Genomic DNA, 12,979 nt, shown 5'->3' with positions numbered 1-12,979 from the left:
AAGAAAACAAAAGGGTTTCCACCAGAGAGCAACTTTATTACTTTCCTTTGCTACCTTTTCCTCCGCCTGAGACTCAGGTTGTTTCTTGTTCTCGAACCCAGATAACTGATGACTGAATCATCTGACAGAGCCCGTTCTCACTCCACGAGGCGTTACAGCCTGACGTTTTGTCACGTCCCGCGGCGTTCCTGAGGAACACGAAAAGTGACCATCCGCATTCTTACAGTACGTGCTGGGCTATGGATGAAATCCAGTGGAGTTATGCTATTAGACGTTCCAGCCCTGTATTCCAGCCCTAACCATAACCTTATTCCTAACGTCAACCAGCACTTTAATGGCGTTAAATAGTGTTTTCCCAAGCGATTTTAAGAAAAAGAGTAAACGTGTAGATTGAGTCCAAATAGTTCTCATATTTCCTCACGTTTCCGATGTCGTGTGTTGGGTGCCCAAAAACGATTTGTCACCTACCATAAAACGTTATGCTTTGGGAGTGAGACTATGTTGTCTGACACCATAAGAAACTGGAGGCTCACACCCAGTGGACAGTCAAGGAGTTCCGCATTTCCCTGTTTTGTTGGGGTTGTTGTAGTATTTTTATTTGTTTTCTTTGTTCTAACTCATTTAAGTTGTTAAGATTACTTTTTGGTATATTTGAGTAATTTAATTTTACTTTAGGAGTATCCCTACTTTAACAAAACCTAAGTGAAATTGAATGAGTTATTCACATAAAGCAATTTCCTGTTCATCAGCATGTGGTCCTGTGTGTTGTGTGGGCTGGAGGTCTTATTTGCTTCCATTGAGTCTGCTACTGCCAATCTCCTTTCCAAACCTAGTGGGTTATTGAGTGCGAATCTGAGTAGCCTTGTGGTGATTCTACACTGGAAAGCTCTAGATCCGAACACTTTAGGTATCACATTTGGTGCCAGTAGGGTGGATCATTTTATTGGGATAGAGGGACACACGTCCATGTTACATATACATATGTATATACATATATATGTGGTCTTTTTACGAGTTGGTGCTCTGTATTTTCAGGGTCAAAAGCCTCATCCAGCGGAATGGCTTGCCATATTGAGAATTGATGTAGAAGTGCTGAGTGTCTTTTTTTTGCTGCATGCTTACACTAGATGCTCAATCTAGATAACAGTTTGGAGGATATTTTCTAGGCCAAAGGGAGTCCGAAGAGAATGTCTCAAACTATATGAATAAAATCAGTAGTAGGATAAAAAATAAATACCAAGGCTTGGCAGAGTGAAGTTTTCATCTCGTTCATTCAAGTCAGATGCGGGCGGGGAAGGAGGCTTGAAGAGAGACATCATGCCTGACACATTGTTTTCCGGAAGAATTGCCGTGAGGCATTCATACTATAGTGTTCCTGTTTCTCTTTATTCTTTATTCTACCTTATTATTATTCTACTTGCCACTTTCTTTGGCCTTAAGTACTCCCTCAGTTTTTATCCGATTTTTGCCATTCAAACTTTAAAAAATTCTGCTCTTTCTGCTAATGCCGGCTATATCTTTTGGTGCTTATAACTTCTATACTCTTTGAGATATTGAATTTTTATGCAATATTTTTGCCCATTGAAATGAATGGAACACATTATCAATGTGGTTACTGATTTCACGTGCCGGGTTGAGCTGTGTTTTAGCTCAGTGAGATGAGCAGCCATTCTCAGACTGGGCGGTTCGGGTTCAAATCCCACTTATGGCAACATTTCTTTCAGTTAACAGTTAAAAAAAAATTTTAAACTCTTTTCAACACAAATTTCAGCTTTTTCACCCTGTTTCAGCAGAATTTTCAGTTTTTCACCCCTTTTCAGCACAAATCCCAGCTTTTTCAGCTGTTTTCAGCAGAAACCTCTTTTCAGCAGAAATTCTGCTGATTCACCTCTTTTCAGCACAATTTTCAGGTTCCTTATCTCTTTTTCCTGAACATTCAGCATTTTCACCTCTTTTCAGCACAATTTAGCTTCTTCTGCACAGTGCACATTTTTTTTCTATCATATCTTTGTTTGAGACCAGAACTGGTTTGGTGCAGTGGGATTCGCAGCTGCTGTGAGATGTGGTGGTAAGGGTTTGAGTCCTACATGTGACAGATGCTGCACATCTTCCCTGCTTGCATGCAATCTGCTTTCTTGACACTCTCCAGGGTAGTCTTTCAAATAAAGCAGTTTTCAGCAGATTTCAGATTCTACACAGTGTTTTCAACAGATAGCTCTCCTTTTTCTGCTTTTTTCAGATTCCACTACATGGCATTCACACTGCATTTTCGCAGGAAATGCAACTTTTTCTAGTAATATTGTTGTGTTATTGTTGGGGTATAAAACTGTATGTCCCGATTCAGGGTCATCCTTTCTTTGAATTCAGATGGGTGCTCTCACAGAGAGGTCCAGCGCTGTAAAGTTTTCATGGAAAAATACATCTTTTTAAATGACAGATACTTCTCCTGTACTTCCTTTGAAGAAATTGAACATGATAATGCCTCGATAAATCCACCCTACAGGATCATTGGAGACTGTTGAATATTCTCGATGAATTCTGGAGAATATGTAATGGACAAACGTGAACTCTAATGATTTATAAAACATGAAACGTTCCTCACACATCTGCCACTGTTTGATCCTCTTTAACAGAGGAAGTGTGACTGTGCTGTGATGTTTAGTCACACTCAGTGTTCATGTGGACTCTGAATAGGCTCACAGTCAAACCATCAAACTGGTTTCCTGATATGAGAACCTGCTTCAGACGCTGGACTCCAGTTTGACTCTGAGGTCCGACGTGCAGCACGAAGAAACCTGAACACTCTGAAAGGCTCTGAGCTGGATGTTGGAGACTTTGTTGTTGCTTTCGAGTCTTTATCCAACACCAGACGTCAGAGATGAAACAGGTCTCCATGTTTTTCGCCACAGAAACACGCTGACAAACAAAGAGCAGCTGCACTGTGATGAAGAGGACTGGAATGAATCAAAGTTGAACTTACTCAGCTTCTTCCCATGAACGTCTTCGCTCTGCAGCTCTCTGCTGTCTGGAACAGGTCTGTACAGAAACAGAGAAAATCCTCTGCTTCTTCTCCGTCATCAGTCCTCTGTGCCTGCAGGCTGCCCTCACATTAAACACTGCCAGTTTCAAAGAAACTGAAAATTGGAAGGTCGAAGATCAGATGCAACACTGATATAACGCGCACATTGTATATAGCATTTCACTAATCATTTTCTAGAGCAGATGTGCCTCTGCAAGCTTAAGTAGTTTAAACATTACTCACTAAATCATAAAAGAGTCTTAAGCTGCATCTCTCAGGTCAAAGCTCAGCTGCTCCACCCTGATATCAGTTTATAGGTTTAAATAAATCATTACCCTGAAACAAAAGTTAATCATGATCTTTTCCCTCTCAGTGAACATTTCACTTAGTCTTGAGGTGTTTTGACTGAACTGTATGTTTCAGTTGTTGCAAATAACAGAGAATGGTCTGGTGAATTTAGAGCGTTTTGGTTGTATCATTGGTTTGTTTTTTGTTTTTATATTTCTATATAGATGAATAAAAACAGAGTGTGTCCCAAAGTGCCTCCTATCCTAGCGCCTTTCCTAATGACCTTTCCTTAATGAAAACATCATGGAGGTCAAGGAAAGGTGGGCAGGAGAAGTGATAATAAGACTTTGTAAAACAATCCAAACAGCCTCACACTAATGACATGATGCATGATGTCCTCCATGTCGGAACTACAATGTGCAGCAGGTGGACTACAACATGTGCATCTTAATTCAGCACATGTTCAACCCCTGCTGATTTCTGCAGGTCATTTAAAAGAGAACAGCCTGTCAAACATCAGGTTTGAGTTTAAAGAAAAAGGAACATTTCGGGTCAGATTTACTGACATCTGCAGCAGCACAAAGACTTCTGTAGATGGTAAAAAGCTGCTGGATTTACTGACGAGGCTCAGAGTCAGTTTGTGACTGAAAGCTGTGGACAGGAGGATTTTTGTGGCCTTATGTATGTGTAAAAGTTTCACTTTCAGGAGGAGAAGGTTTCAATGAGTCACACAAATGTGAACCACAAAATCTGACACACAATTCACTGCAAGCTGCATGAAATCTGAGCCTGAAGAAATCCAGTCTTCTGCCTGTTGTGGTTGTGACAGCTGCTAGCAGGAGAGTTTGTTTTTAGGAGGTGGAGATGTTCTCAGAACGAGTGCGCAATAGTCTCGTTGTGTAGACACTAAAAGCTGTGAGCCAAAACTCTCTGACCCAGGGCTGGACTGGGACAAAAAACTGGCCCCGGCATTTTGACTAGAGACCGGCCCACCAGGATAGAGATTGAAAATGTGACGTCATTCAGGGGTAAAACCGCAAAGGATTCTGGGAACTTGTGGCAAGAGGTACTAGCGCACGCAGGCTTTCAATTGAACTCAGTTACACAGCGATAAAAAGAAACCCAAAAAAATGGCAAGAAGCTGTTGTATTATTAACTGCAATAGCCGGTGGCATGACAGCCACGGGAAGCTGACGGGTAAAGAGATCGTTTTTTTTTATCTGATGTCGTTGAAGAGAAATTTTTTAAGCCATGTTTCCGAAGTAAGAGCCGACGGATGGTCTGGATATACCAAATATAACGTCTCAGAACACTCCAGCTCACATGTTAGTCTGCTCCAAGCATTCCCACAAAGGTCAGTGTTTTGTAGTAGTTAATACGTCACTTTTCATAACATAATTGGTGATATAGGTTACAAGCAAGTCTGGCGCTGAACAGAAATTGTTGCGCTATGCTTCTTTATTTATTGTGCATAAATAGTGAATTGTCCTGACACAATATTGCGTTTCGCTTCTGTTATTACCACGGTACACTGACAAAAACATATACTTTTATTCACAGGATAAAACAGTTGTTTTGTATCACTAATTGTCCAGTGCGATTACAACATACAATATTATTGTCACTGCTACATTTCTGTAATGCGTACCAGAAATTATTTCCACTACTAATTAATTACCGTTGAGCTCAAAGGTTATATTAATAAACGGTTAACGAATGTGTATTTATGACAACGATTTGTGAGACTGGTAAACTTACCTTTGTTTGTACGATGGTCTTTCGTTCTACACGGTGCATTTCAAGGTCCTGGACCCATCCGTCGGTAAACTGTACCTGGGCTTGTTGCAGGGACCTGAAGTTACTAAAAACTTCATGAGTGTATGCACTCACTCCAAGAACCGTATAAAATTATAAATCTGAGCGTGGTGAAAGTGGCAGCACGCTAACGTTTTTTGTCCACTCTGTGTGCTCGTAAGGGTCTGACCCTCTCACTCCTTTGATTTTTTCCTCGTATCTTTTCTTTGCCTTTTCGTCGAGTCTGTCTTTGTACGGACCGGCATTATTCTCCTTAGTTTTGTACGTTCCTTTTTTGTGCGGCAAAGAAAAACCAAGAAGGTATTGGAACCGGAGAATGAACATTTTGCGGTGCTGCAAATGCTTGCATTTGATGCAGTACTTGGATTGTTTTGCCTCGAGTTCCCGGCACGCAATGCGCGAAAGTCACGTGATCTGTCAATCGCTATAGGAAAAACCATAAAGCCTTTGCATGAAAACAACTGCTTTGATGTACACTGCCTTGCTGGTGCATGTATCAATCTAATAAACTTAAACCTACACCATCCTCCCTATTCTGTATTTTAAACAGTACATAGCGGAGTCAAAGGAGTTTGCAAAGAAAAGCGTCTGGACTTCTTTAAGTTGCTTGAAGACGTTTCACCTCTCATCCGAGAAGCTTCTTCAGTTCTAAGGTCAAATGGCCGAGAGTCCCAGATTTAAACCCAGTGGGAGTATCCCCCCAAAGAGGGACAAAGGACCCCCTGGTGATCCTCTAATCACATGCGACAAGGTGTGAAAGCGGGTGTGGTACCTAATCAGCCAGGGTTTCGGGTGAGCTCATTGTGAAACCTGGCCCCACCCTATCATGTGATTTCCTGAGGTCAGATGGCCCAGGATGTGAGTGGGCGTTAAGGCGTCTGGGGAGGGAACTCAAAACTGGATTATAGATGGCAGACAGTTGGTGTCGTAAACCACCGCCTCTGTTCAAAGATGGTCGCTCACAGTGGACATAGATGGCCTCTTTCACTCCTCTTTCAAACCATCTGTCCTCTCTGTCCAAAATGTGAACATTGGCATCCTCGAAAGAGTGACCTTTATCCTTAAGATGCAGGTGGACTGCTGAGTCTTGTCCTGTGGAGGTGGCTCTTCTATGTTGTGCCATACGCTTATGAAGTGGCTGTTTGGTCTCTCCAATGTAGAGGTCCGGGCATTCCTCGCTGCACTGTACAGCATACACCACGTTGTTCAGTCTGTGTTTTGGAGTTTGTCTTTCGGGTGAACCAGTTTGTGTCTGAGTGTGTTGCTGGGTCTGAAGTACACTGGGATGTCATGCTTGGAGAAAACTCTCCTGAGTTTCTCTGATACACCGGCTACATAGGGGATGACAACGTTGTTGCGTCTGTCTTTCTTATCCTCCCTCGCTGGTGTCTGATCTTCTTTTCTGTGCCTTTTGCTGACTTTATGAACGCCCAGTTAGGATAACCACATGTTTTCAGTGCTTCCTTTACATGTGTGTGTTCCTTCTTTTCCCTTCAGGCTTAGAGGGAACAAGTTCTGCCCGGTGGTGTAGGGTCCTAATTACTCCAAGTTTGTGTTCCAGAGGGTGATGGGAGTCAAAGAGGAGGTACTGGTCCGTGTGTGTGGGCTTCCGGTAAACTTCAATGTTGAGGTTGCCATTCTCTTCAATGTGCACAGCGCAGTCCAGGAAAGGCAAACAGTTATCCTTAGTGTCTTCCCTGGTGAACTTGATGTTTTTATCCACGGCGTTAATGTGCGCAGTGAAGGATTCCACTTCTTGTGTCTTGACAGACGCAACAACATTGTCATCCCCTATGTAGCCGGTGTATCAGAGAAACTCAGGAGAGTTTTCTCCAAGCACGACATCCCAGTGTACTTCAGACCCAGCAACACACTCAGACACAAACTGGTTCACCCGAAAGACAAAACTCCAAAACACAGACTGAACAACGTGGTGTATGCTGTACAGTGCAGTGAGGAATGCCCGGACCTCTACATTGGAGAGACCAAACAGCCACTTCACAAGCGCATGGCACAACATAGAAGAGCCACCTCCACAGGACAAGACTCAGCAGTCCACCTGCATCTTAAGGATAAAGGTCACTCTTTCGAGGATGCCAATGTTCACATATTGGACAGAGAGGACAGATGGTTTGAAAGAGGAGTGAAAGAGGCCATCTATGTCCACTGTGAGCGACCATCTTTGAACAGAGGCGGTGGTTTACGACACCAACTGTCTGCCATCTATAATCCAGTTTTGAGTTCCCTCCCCAGACGCCTTAACGCCCACTCACATCCTGGGCCATCTGACCTCAGGAAATCACATGATAGGGTGGGGCCAGGTTTCACAATGAGCTCACCCGAAACCCTGGCTGATTAGGTACCACACCCGCTTTCACACCTTGTCGCATGTGATTAGAGGATCACCAGGGGGTCCTTTGTCCCTCTTTGGGGGGATACTCCCACTGGGTTTAAATCTGGGACTCTCGGCCATTTGACCTTAGAACTGAAGAAGCTTCTCGGATGAGAGGTGAAACGTCTTCAAGCAACTCAAAGAAGTCCAGACGCTTTTCTTTGCAAACTCCTTTGACTACGATGACCTGGATGACTGAGAACCTTCACAGACACAGTACATAGCGGAAACAAAAAGACTGCTTGGTCGAGTTAACCTCCTGAACTATCTACAACACATGGTAGAAACCTTAAATTAAGACCAAGAACACTAGAGGTGAGACATGATCATTAATTAATATTAAAATTAATAAATGGCAGATTTAATGATATTTTCATAAACACCTCCTTTCCTTTTTTTGTTCTCCATTTTCTTTAGTTCGTCTATAAGATTGCTAAACAAGGGGGAGGGTGCATCCGGCCTCCTCGGCTGTAATTGGTCCAGCCCAGAGTTGATCATGACCAATTGGCCAATCCAACACCTTTCATTATATATACCCTTCCTAAAAAAAATAAAATAAAAAAAAAATCCATCGGCCCATAAAAACAAAAAATCGCCAGTGGCCCACCCCGATGGCCAGTCCAGCTATGCTCTGACCTGAAACTCTTCACTCAGTCCTCACGCTGAGAGTTTAGAGGTAGCTGAACATCTTGTTCCTCCATAATACGGTTTTCATGAAACAGAGCAGAAATGAGCTGAGCTTCTTTTTCTCAACAGTGCGCACACAGAGAGCCACTTCTCACTGTGTGCGCACTGAATACGAAAATGAGTACAAAGTAAGAAAATTTGTGTGAATGAAATCAGTCCAAAATAACACAGTGAAGAGCAGCAGATGCTGTGGCGTGTCCAGCGGGGTGGCCTGGGGGGGCACAGGCCACCCCCCCAACCAGACTGGCCACCCCAGGTGCCACCCCGAAGCTAAAACAATAAAATTCAATTTAATATCAAATGTACGATTATGTTTTCACAGTGAAGCTCAGATATCCGAGTGTAAGTGAATGCAGCATCGGCTTCTGCGCTATGAGCATCATGTTAGCAAAGGTAGGAGAGCCAAGCACGAAAGACAGCACCACAGAAAACAGTTTTTCGGCGAAAGATGGACAGGTTAACATTGCTGGACTGGCCATCGAGCATACGGTGGGCGGATGACTTATTTATTTATTTTTTTTGTAACGGCATGAACAATGAGAGGTGGTGGATTGGCCAGATGCTGGCCGATGTGTAAAAATAACCAGCAGGTGGATGAGGGAAGGGGAGGCAGGAGGAGAGACCCGAGGTGGCCGCCGGTTCGAGTGTCAGGTGAACTGAACTTCAGATAAGAAGTTATGACCTGCAGTCTATCTGGGTCAGATATAAACCAAGTTTAGGTGGAATTTATTTTCGTTGTGCTGACTTTTTACAGTCAGTTACAATAACTCGTACTGCGTACTAGCTAGCATGATGGAGTTTCTATACAGCTGGGCGGGTGCTGTGATGCTACTGATAGTGAACTTTATTTTATTCATAAGGTTAGTTAGTAGAGTTGCCAACGGCTCCTTAAAAATGGAATGGTCCCTCATTCAGAGAAAATATTACACGTTTCATATTGAGCTGAGAAGAGATGCAGTTTGTCCTGTACTTCAGCTAGAATGAAAAAAGACACAAAGGTGGATTTATTATGTCGTTACGCTGCACAGCTGCCTCTTCTCTCATTCTCTCCCCTCTCTCTCCTGTTGCTACTTCAATCATGAAACTGATCAGTGATCAGCTGATCGGCTTTTCTCTCTTGTTTGTTTATCGCCCACTTTGCGCCAGAAAGAGGAAACCGCCGGATGTCGTGCTAAACAACCGCAGCACGTTTAAGCTTGATCAGCTGTTGTTAGAATTTATTTAATATTAATTTCTAGTATCAGCTGATGTTTGCTGGAGCCACAGCTGTAAAAGCTGCTGGTCATGATGACGGTTTGGATATGTGGTGAGAGGGAAACATGAAGATGAAACCAGGAGATGTCCTTACTGAATCATCAGAGCTGAACAGGTGATGGAGAAACAGGTTTACCTTTTAGGTGACATGAATGAGTTGAAGGGAAGTTATGAACTGGTTCTGAGAGACAAATAACACCAGGATCCTTTTCTACGTAGCTGACAGCTGGTAACTGTGCAGGGGCGGGTCTAGCAAAGTGATGCCAGGGGGCCAGGTAGGGCATTAACAGGGAAAGGGGGGCACAAGGAAATACTTTTCTTACTTATTCTCATTTAAAATATCTAGCTTTTATTAAATAATTATCTGAATCTTGAGAACAAAGTTTTTATCTGACGTAAAATTTATAGAAATCATACATATACCAACAAGACAGTGTACATCACTGTCACAACAGTGTTTGTTTTCATTCAAAGTCCAGCCCTGCAGGTTAATACTGACAGTGTCACCATGCCAGCTGACTGTATTTCATCATCAGCCAGTGTTGTTCTTTATACATCAGTATTACCAAAGTTTACCATAAAACAGCATATAAAGTATTTACTTGCTTTCAGGTTTTATTTAAATGTTAGTCTTTTCAGTTGTTTCCCCACTTTTTCCCTGTTTCAAAATCAAACACCAGTTTGCAATAAGATTATCTTCTTTTTTTAATAGGCAGATAAAGTTTTGCATTGGCTAATTTGCCAATTGTATGTTAAAAATGTTCGTATTTTAATATTCAAAAATGTTTTTGCCCAAAACATATGTGCACTATATGTCAGTAAAAATACTATGCAAATATTGCTGTCCTTGAATGCTGAGTAAACACTGACAAAGCACTGATTGTATCTCTTGTACTTCATCAACGCGGTATCTAAAAACTTTGCACCATAGTGGTTAAAACCTCATTCTAATAAGAGTTAAAAGCAAATTCAGTTATTAGGTTTACAGGGTTATTGAATTATGGTTAATGGTTGGTAGAATTTTTTTTTAACATTATCTGCCAATTACATCTGCCACCCTTCTCCAAATCTGTGCCCCTACCTGGCCCCCCCAACAAAAATTTTCTAGACACGCCACTGAGCAGATGAAGCACAGAGGACACAAAAAGGAAGGAAAGAAGGAAACAAGGTCCATCTGTATACTTCCAAACAAACAAGCATCAACATCCAGGACTGAAACATGAATCCACTGAGAAACTGAGCACTCCACCATCCGCTCCAAATACACTCACTCCAAACAGGCCATCTTTGATATACAGTCTGTGCTCTGGGCTCCTGCAGCCTCTCCTTCAAAGCTCTGAGGCTTTCTGTCTGCACTGACTCCCTGCTTCTTCAAACCTGTCCTCAGGTGTTCCAGCTTTGCTCCCACATGCTGCTCACAGCGGATCGTGACTTTCATTCTCCAAGGAGATGCTGGAGCAGATCCAGGCTGCACAGACCCTTTAGGTCAAAAAGCTCAAAGTGACAAATGTGTCCAGAAAGCATCGGCCGACATCGAGTCCCAGGAGAGAGGAAGAAGGTGCTGTTTGAGGAGGAGACATTTGTTCCTCCACCTGTACTCATACTTCAGCTTTAAACAGGGCATTAGTCCCTCCCTCCAACTGTGTGCTCCAGCCAATCACAGGACAGACTGTGCTCTGAATAAAGCTGTCCCAGTATGTACATGTGTACACAGTATGAATCCAGAATCCAGCACACAAACAATTATGGATCTTCAAACAGAAAAAAGCCATTAGCACTTAGAAAAAGCCAAACAAATGGAAGCTGAGAGCTTTCAAATCTTCTGGGATTCTCAGGCTGGGAATTCCAGTCATGAGCGCAAAGGCCGGATCACCTTTAGCGACTAAATGAGTCTTTGGGAGCACTAACGAGCTTTGCCCTCAGTGTTAGTGTAGCAGGTTGGAAAAAGCTACATGTTTATTTTTGTAAGAAAACCAATTACCCCCTTATTTTTTGTTTATTATTGTGACTTATTTTGACATTGTTATGTGTTGCCAGACCATGGTTATATTTCATTATGCCAGTAGATGGTGCTCTTGCACTGCTGTGGAATGTTAAGGGTTCAGTATTGAGGACGAGAGTAAAAACAACCATGGCCCAGAAGAGCTTGGTCAAACAATTGATTTTAATGAACACACGCAGCGTGGGGAGATGAACACTGCAACATCAGCTGTAGATCTACCAAAACTACACAGGAATGGTTTTATAACATCAGGGTAGGTTTTCTGACGCCCCCTCATACGTCATCCGATACAATACGTGCATAAGTTAAACCCACAAATGTTCTGTTGACAACTTTTGACACAGTTAAAAAAGAACATTGTCTCCACGGCAGGTGCTTCCTGTCGCTGCTGGAAGCCCGCTTATCGTCTGGAACATCAGGCACACATTCTGCAACAAACTGTTCTTTTGCAAGCACAAGTTTGCAGTCACAAGCAAAATATGATTAAACTTTCACCTATAAATGAGTCTATCTACAGTGTGTGTGTGTGTGTCTCGACCTTAAATGCTCTCTGGTTAGTTTCACTTTCACAAGCACGCTCAAAAGCCTGCGCTTCCTGTCTACTTTGGCACAGAGTGTACTCAGCGTTAGGCCTTTCTTTTATAATGCAATGTAATCTGCATATAAACATTTAAGATTATAAAAAGCATTCAAAAGCATTTAAGATTATAGATTCAACTCAACAGTTTAAAGTGGTTATAACTGCACCTGTAATAAAGTTTAATATGATGCCAGTATGTTTAAAGATCTGAATGCAATATCAATGCTGTAGATTATATTTTTAATGCAATGGTAATGATGATGATTATGAACAATAGCAGTAAAATATTTCTCTAATCTCCACAGGAACTACCAGAGAGACTCTAGCTATAGGCTCTGCGCATGCGCAGCTCAGAAATAAATGAGCTCCGGCCTGAACAATACACTACGTTGGTGTCCTCTCTACTAATCCACAGGTACTGACAAACAAACTTTTATGTTACCGAACTGGTTCTAAATGTCATGTAAGTTGAGTAACAACTGTTCGGCCATATTTTGAGATGATTGTGATGATGTTGTTTTGCGGTATTTTGTTGTAATGAGTATTAGTGTATCATCGGCATAATGCTATTACGCTACATAGCACTATAAGTATATGCTATGACAGTGGCAACCTGCGGCTTCAGAAAATGTGTTGTAGTGTTTGTTTTAGTGTTAGCCAAGCAGTACTGAGTACATGTGTTAAGGGGAAAGCTGTTAGTTGGTGAAACATTTGCAGTTGTCTGCCGCCATGTTGTGTTGCGTTCAGGGGACACCATGTTTAAAAGTAACAGGGCTTTGCAGTTGACGTCACGCCGCTATGCATTGTGGGAGCGCGGAGCCATTTTCGGGGTCTACGAATCAAAACAAACACACTGTGTTGGAACGACGACTACAAGAAAGATGCTTAAAAGCAGCTCAAAAGAGAATGGACTGTATAGAGATCGATTGTGTCCAGAGGCGA

This window comes from Oreochromis aureus, linkage group 3 (assembly GCF_013358895.1).
Source record: "Oreochromis aureus strain Israel breed Guangdong linkage group 3, ZZ_aureus, whole genome shotgun sequence".
Lineage (NCBI taxonomy): Eukaryota > Metazoa > Chordata > Actinopteri > Cichliformes > Cichlidae > Oreochromis > Oreochromis aureus.
This window is presented reverse-complemented; position numbering follows the sequence as displayed.